Raw genomic sequence first — 7,322 nt, 5'->3', positions numbered from 1 at the left:
CATTCATCTGTCTATCCATCCATCCATCCATCCATCCGTCCATCCATCCATCCATCCATCCGTCCATCCATCCATCCATCCATCCATCCATCCATCCATTTGTCAATCGATCCATTCATCCATCCATCCATTCGTCCATCCATCCATCCATCCATCCATTCATCTGTCCGCCCATCACACGGTTGCTGGAGCCTATCCCTAATACTGTTAGTTGAGGTGGAGTTCACCTTAAACAGGTCACCTGTCTGTTTCAGTTCCACACATTTATACACACATGCACTAGTAGAAACACTTTTAGTCATTTTTTAACCCATGAAGAATGTTTTTGGACTGGAGGAGGAACCCTGAGTTAATGGAGTTAATGGAGTTAATGGAGTTAATGGAGTTAATCCAAATGTCATTTCTAGATAATCCTGACCAGTGTTTATAATATGGAGTTAAAACTGTTCCAGATCGTTGTTTTAGGTTAAATGGATTTTCAGTTCAGTTTGTCTAAATATACAGAAATCGACTGAAAGTTTGTCTTCTTGGTGGTCGAACGAGTTTGTTTACAAGATTAGTGATGAATTGATGTTGTTGTTTTCACCACGAGGGATTTATCTGTTTTCTTTTAGCTTTAATACCAGCGTGAATCCTGAAAATAATGACCTTATCGCAAACAGATTGAGTTAATTCAAGCAGAACCGTTTTATCTCCTTTCATCTTCGTCCAATCTCTCCTTTTCTCTCTTGATCCCTTCATTTGTCGATCATAAATTGCTCCATTTGTCGTTTCGTTTTGGGAACATCTCAGCATCACAAGATGAGCGCGTTTAAAGCTGGAGGAAAATCTCATCTGCAGCTCTGAGAGCTGAACTTCCCGACGGATTTCCTCCTCAGGAGCTTCATCGGAGCTCTCCTGGCTCTGTGGTCACTCCGCCTCTGCTGCTGTTCGACGCTCTGATTGGTCGGAGTTAATAGGAACGCTGTGAACTCTTTGTCAGTTGAAGCTGAGGTGATGAAGGTCTGATGAGTCAGCAAACTGGGAAGAGAAAACCTGTGAAATCTGAAAGTCGTGTCCACTGCAGACAAAGTTATGAATGGACTGATAAGAATGAGGGAATGAAATGTCAATGTACATTATTTAAGAGATGTATCTACAATTGGTTCTTTCTCAATTTGCAAGATTTAGAATACTTTAAAACTCTAAAAATAGATCAAAACGATGGCGATGTACATTTACTGAACTTGGAAAATGTGTGATTAGTGAGGTAACATTGTGCTTCTTATCAAATCCAGAACTTCAGAGGCAGTTTGAAGATCTGGATCCATCTGGACCGTCCAGATATAAGATGCTGTATCTGTGGAGGAGATCCAATCATGTTCAGAAGAGTTTCAACAATCAGGAGGAAAGTTTTCATGATGAACACGAGATAATGTCCCGCTTTAGGAGGAGATGCAAACGAGTCAGTTCAGCCCAAAGTCAGAGCCGCGGAAAGTTTCAGGTTTTTGTCTTTTCACACAAGTTTATTCTGTTTTTGAGTTCACTTTTTTTTAGAAAGAATTGATCAAAAATTCAATTTTCTTTATAATTAAAGATCAATAATTTTGAAGTGTTGTTTTTCTAACGAGATGTAGGGCAGGGGGGTCAAACTCAATCAGATAAGGGGCCGAAATCCAAAAGTCGAACAGGATGAACATTTATTGAACACTCTAAAACTAAAATCGTAACTTTTTAACATAATTATGACCTAGATATAAAACATTACCTGCAATAGTACTAGTCTCAATGCTGAAAGCTGAATTTGGCTGCTGAAATTGATCACTAAAAACGCTAAAGCTAATAGATAAAAATACTGATCTGATTGCCAGCTAAAATGTTCATAAGTTTACAACTTTTTTGTTGTAAATTTTACGACTTATTTTTTCGTAAATTTATAAATCTTTTTCTTGTAAAAGTATTTGTCTCGCTAATATTTTGAGATTTAAAAGACTAAATTTGCAACTTTAAATCTCGCAAATTATTTTTTTTTCATAAATTTATGACTTTTTTCTCATTAGTTTGACTTTTTATGTAAGTTTATAATTTTCTTGTTGTAAATTTTACACCTTATTTCTTGTAAATTTTATGATTTTTCTCATAAGTTTTTGAAAATTTTTTCTTGTTAATTTTTGAATTCTTTTCAAATAAATGTTTGAGTTTTTTTTCTTATATATTTATGACTTTTTCTTGTAAGTTTATAATTTTTTTGTTGTAAATTTTACGCCTTATTTCTTGTAAATTTTATGATTTTTCTCATAAGTTTTTGAAAAATTTTTCTTGTTAATTTTTGAATTTTTTTCAAATAAATGTTTGAGTTTTTTTTCTTATATATTTATGACTTTTTCTTGTAAGTTTACTGCGTGTTTTTCTCATAAATTTGGAGTTTTTTCTCGCACATTTCTGACGTTTTCTTGCAAATGTATTAATTCTTGTCGCAAGTTTACAATGTGTTTTGGTAAATCTATGTGTTTTCTCTTAAACTTACGACTTTAAAACACGTCAATTTACAAGAAAAAAAAATCAGAAATGTATCCATAACGTTTGAAGTAATAAACATACGACTTTTTTCTGGTCATTTAACAGTTACGACTTTTTTCTCGTAAATTTACAAGATTTAAAGTTGTAATCACAACAGTATTAGAGCCTGTTTCTGCTCTATTTTTGCACAGATCATCCCAAAAAATCCTACTTGGTGAAGGTCACACTCACCAACAATGGCAATAAAAAGTTCTGTTTTTTCCAGCTGCTCCCTTTAGGGGGCGCCACAGTGAATAACCTACTTCAGTCGGACCTTCACCTCCACATCCATGAACCTCTTTGGTCTCCTTCCACTTGAACCTCAACATCCTTCTACCAACATCATCCCTGCTCATCGTCTCAACGTGTCCAAACAGATAAAATATTTATTGCTTTATTAAAACTTTTGAAACTTTTTTAGCAGTTTTTCTTCACTTTGATGCAATTATTTAAAAAGCAGTTTCATCTTTTACGGTCATGGATGAGAAAGATCCTGCAGGAATCGTCTCAAAGACCAAGTTGCTCCACACAGACTCAAAGCTTTCATCACCTGAGTTGATTGTAGTTCAGGTATTGATGCAGGTAAATATCAGCAGGAGGCGCGGCGGTTTTCTATCTGACCGGCAGCAGCTGCCGCTTTTCTTCTTCTCCTCTTTTTATTCTGCCAATTCTCCTTCCTGTAGCAGCAGCTGTGCACTTGTGAATATGAATTATGTTTTCTATTTCTCACTAATTTGCTGAGGATTGTTTGTTCGTCTTAAGAGGAATGTGCTGTCATGTGCTGCCAAAGCGACCCCCACCCCCCACGGTCTGCAGACCGGTGCCGACTGACCCGGCTGATAACCGCCGTCAGAGTTTGTTCAGGCTCATCGTCAAAAATAGACTGTAACACAAAATTTTACTTGTCAGGTAGGAGAAAGAGAACAGGTGTGTTAAAGGTAACTGGAGCTGATAGTGTCTGAAACCAAAACCTGGACCGGACTGCTCAATCAGAGCGATCAAAACCTGGACCGGACTGCAGGATCAGAATGATCAAAACCTGGACCGGACTACTCAATCAGAGTGATCAAAACTGGACCGGACTGCCAGATCAGACTGATCAAAGCCTGGACCGGACTGCCGGATCAGAATGATCAAAACCTGGACCGGACTGCCGGATCAGACTGATCAAAACCTGGACCGGACTGCCAGATCAGAATGATCAAAACCTGCAGCGGATTACCAGATCAGAGGAATCCAGACATTTCTGGATCTAATGAAGCGCTCTGGTTCAGGCCTCATTAAGACTTATGAACTATGTTGACCAGGACTGCAAAGCAAAGGATTTCCATTATTCTGTCTCTTTTTGCTTTGCCCCGCCCTAATAATATTCTGACCAGTGAGTGAAGAGATCATTAGTCTGGTTGAAGCCAGACCAAACGGTTCTGAACTCGATCCAGACCAAATAAGGTGGACTTGATCTGGACTAAAAGACTTCTTCAGTCTGACTTCACCTTTAGATGTTTCTGTCCTGCAGATCGACTCCACCTGTGCAGGTAATCACAGGCTCTGTCTAATCTCTGGACTCTCTGCTATAAATGCCATGAATATTGTAAAATAAATGGATATGTTCATTCCGTCCCAATGAAAGAAACAATCCCAGTAAAGCAGATAATTCTCTTGATTGGAGAGGATTATTGTGGAAACATCCGGAAGCTCGTTTGGCTCTTTGGCTTAATAAGTAAACAAACATGATTGGCATTTTTGACACAATAATGTTAAGCTGTTCCTTCATATTTTCTGAGCTGAAGCTTCACGTTCGTCTGACTGAACCGATTACCACTAAAGAACCAGAAACAAAATGGTTTTCAATATTTCTGCAATAATAACTATAATTAAATTAGGATGTTCAAATTATTGTTGGATAATAGAGAGAGTTTACTTTGCTGCAAGAAAAATTCAAAGTTTTAAATCATTTTTTTGATCTATTTTCAAAGCCTTCCCAGTGGTCTTTTAATTAAAATTATACCGTTTTTAGTTCAAATGTAAAAAATCTTTGTCGATTTCTAGGACATAGTTTCTGCAGAGTGGCAGGACTTTATCAGAAAATCCTTCTGAGTTGTGGTTGAGACCAATTCACAACAATTTGAATAAAGAAATACCCAAAATGCAATTTTAAGATTATTTTCTGTACTTATTTCCTCTGTTGCACGTAGTCCATCTGCTCACCTGGCAGGTGTGGCCAATGTGCCTTAATTATCACCTGCTGGCGATTTAAGACAGAGGAGGAGCTTAGCACCAGGCTGTGTATCAGTCGGGTTTTACTTTGAGTTGTGCTGGTTTGTGTTGTTCTTTGTCCTCAGTAGTCTTACACTGCTGGGTTTAGTTATTTTAGTTTGAGGTTAGACCTTGGTAGTCTTGCGATAAGAACATCTTAAAAACACAACTTATGTTTGAAGATAGATTTTTTTTTTTTTCATGATGTCAGACTCTGAATTTGAACCTGCAACCTACTTTGCAATCTGGTTAATCGCCTCAGTTTACAGCAAAATGTTCCACACATCCGTCCAACATGTTCTGGTCTGTGGAGTCGCTTCCTTCCACATCAAACGGGCCGACAGGAAGTGACAGAAATTAGAAGTTCTCATGTGTGACTCAGATTGAGTCAAATCTACATTTAGCCATAAATTTATCTTGATTTTTGTGGTTTTGGACCAAAAAAAATTGGACAGATTTTACTGTTCCAACCTGAGTTATTTGGTCTTTGGACACAAGATGTATATCTGCACAAAACAAGGAGTAATGATGGAAAAAACAACAGAATTTAGTAAAAATCCTCGTATTTCTGCAGAAACAAAACGCATATAACAACTGCACAACCTTCATACTCACACAGACAATTGAGATAAAAAAAAATAAAAAAAAAAGCAAGAACAGTTATTCTGACCAATAGCATGACTAACAGCTGTTATTTCTAATTATGGAGGGTACTTCCTGTTTGGAACGCCACATACAGTCAATGACATATACACACTAATAGGTTTGTGCTAACAGTTGTACTGGATGCTTTTCTGCTTTAGCTAAAAAGAAACATTCACTTACTTGAAATCATAAATAATTAAAAATGGAAAATTGCTCCTTTTGAGGATATTGAAGTGGAGTTTGGGTTTTAAAAGTCCGACTTAATAGAAAAGGAGGCCCCGCTTTTCCCTTTTACCCCCTTCAGTCTGAGGTTTGTTGGACTTCCTCAGAAGAAGCAGCTTTAACTTTCAATTTTAGCTCCCAGAATGAGGTTGTTTGCTGACAGGGTTTGGCTCCAGAGCATCCAGTGGAAAACGCTGTGAAGTTTGTCGTAGTGTGGAGCTCTGAGATCCAGAGAAGCAGCAGCATCTCAGGTGAGAAACCCCTCTGGGCCTCATTTCAGACGTTTTATTCACTGCATCCCCAGATCTTAGGGTTCCTCCTCCGGCCAAATCCTGCAGCAAGTCCCACTGACACACAGAGCCAGCATGCTTCCAGACTCTGAGTGAAGAATCAGGTTCAAATAAAAAAAACAATCCATTTTTGACAACAAAACATCACATTTCAGGGACAAATTAGAGTTGAATTAAAACACTTATTTGTCAAACACGGATAATCTGCTCTGAGAGGACAAAACTCCACCTAACAAGCTGTGCAGAGTCTGCTGCACACATTCGTTTCCTTCATGGCCTGGAACCCCTCAGCATAATTAAAACCTGAGTCCAACATCCCATAACGAGAACAGAATAATTAGCTAAACCGGCTGAGCTGAAGAGAGTCTGATAATCTCATCTCGTTTGTCCCGTCATGTGAGGCGAGTGTTGAAGCCACGCTGTGGGTTTTATTAACACACCTGTCAGGCAGGTGTTTGCACAGACCGTACAGTAAAAACACAGCTGCTGCTGGTGGTGTTCGGGGTTCATGTGTTAATGAACTGATGAAGATGTTGCATCTAGATGTAAGTTCATGTAAGTGAAGGTAGAAATTCATGAATCTGACTGAAGGATTTTGACCTTTAGGTCAGAAACTGTTTTCCATCCATCCGGTTTCTGATCCTTCTGAATCCCTTTGGGGTTACAAGGTTGCTGGAGCCTATCCGAGCTACTGTTGGGTGAAGGCGAGGGTTCATCCTGAACAGATCGCTGCCAGTCTATTACACACATTAAGAACTCCAAAGTTAGGTTAGAAAGGGAATAACTTTTTTCTGGGACATTTTAAGTCAGGAAGAAATGGTTTAAAACAGGAGTGTCATTTATTGAACACTAAAACTACATTTTTAAAACTGAAAAAAATTAATTTTTAGCATGATTATGAACTATATATATATAACATTACCTGTGATAATGCTGGTGTAAATGCTATAAGCTGAAGATGCTGGTGAAGATAGCTGAAAATGCTGAAGCTGATAAACATCTAAAATATTACCTAAATGCCAAATTAGTTTATAAAACTTTAAAATAAACCTAGGTTGGCCAAAACAGCTACCATGTAGCTGAAATATTAGCTAAATTCCAAAAAAGCCTAAAAAAACAAAACAAAAAAAGCTTAATTTAGCCAAATAAAATTAAAAAAAAGGCCAAATTAGCCAAAACAGCTAGCATGTAGCTGAAAAAATAGCTACATTCCTAAAAACAAACAAAGTAAAACCTATATAGCCACAAAGCTAGCATGTAGATAAAATATTGGTTAAGCTCCAAAACAGCCTAAAAAAACGTAAAAAAAAAACCTAACTTAGTCAAATAAAATCTAAAAAAGCCTAAATTAGCCAAAAGCTAACATGTAGC

At 37.6% G+C, this 7,322-nt stretch overlaps 1 long non-coding RNA gene across 1 annotated transcript; it reads left to right on the top strand.

The window, feature by feature from the left end:
- The first annotated feature begins 173 nt into the window (after positions 1 to 173).
- Positions 174 to 2,954, top strand: LOC112151410. Its single transcript, XR_002920119.2, has 2 exons — positions 174 to 1,483; positions 2,765 to 2,954. It is a non-coding gene; the product is annotated as an uncharacterized LOC112151410 (long non-coding RNA).
- The last annotated feature ends 4,368 nt before the right edge of the window (positions 2,955 to 7,322 follow it).

This window comes from Oryzias melastigma, linkage group LG20 (assembly GCF_002922805.2).
Source record: "Oryzias melastigma strain HK-1 linkage group LG20, ASM292280v2, whole genome shotgun sequence".
NCBI classification, from domain to species: domain Eukaryota; kingdom Metazoa; phylum Chordata; class Actinopteri; order Beloniformes; family Adrianichthyidae; genus Oryzias; species Oryzias melastigma.
This window is presented reverse-complemented; position numbering and strand designations above follow the sequence as displayed.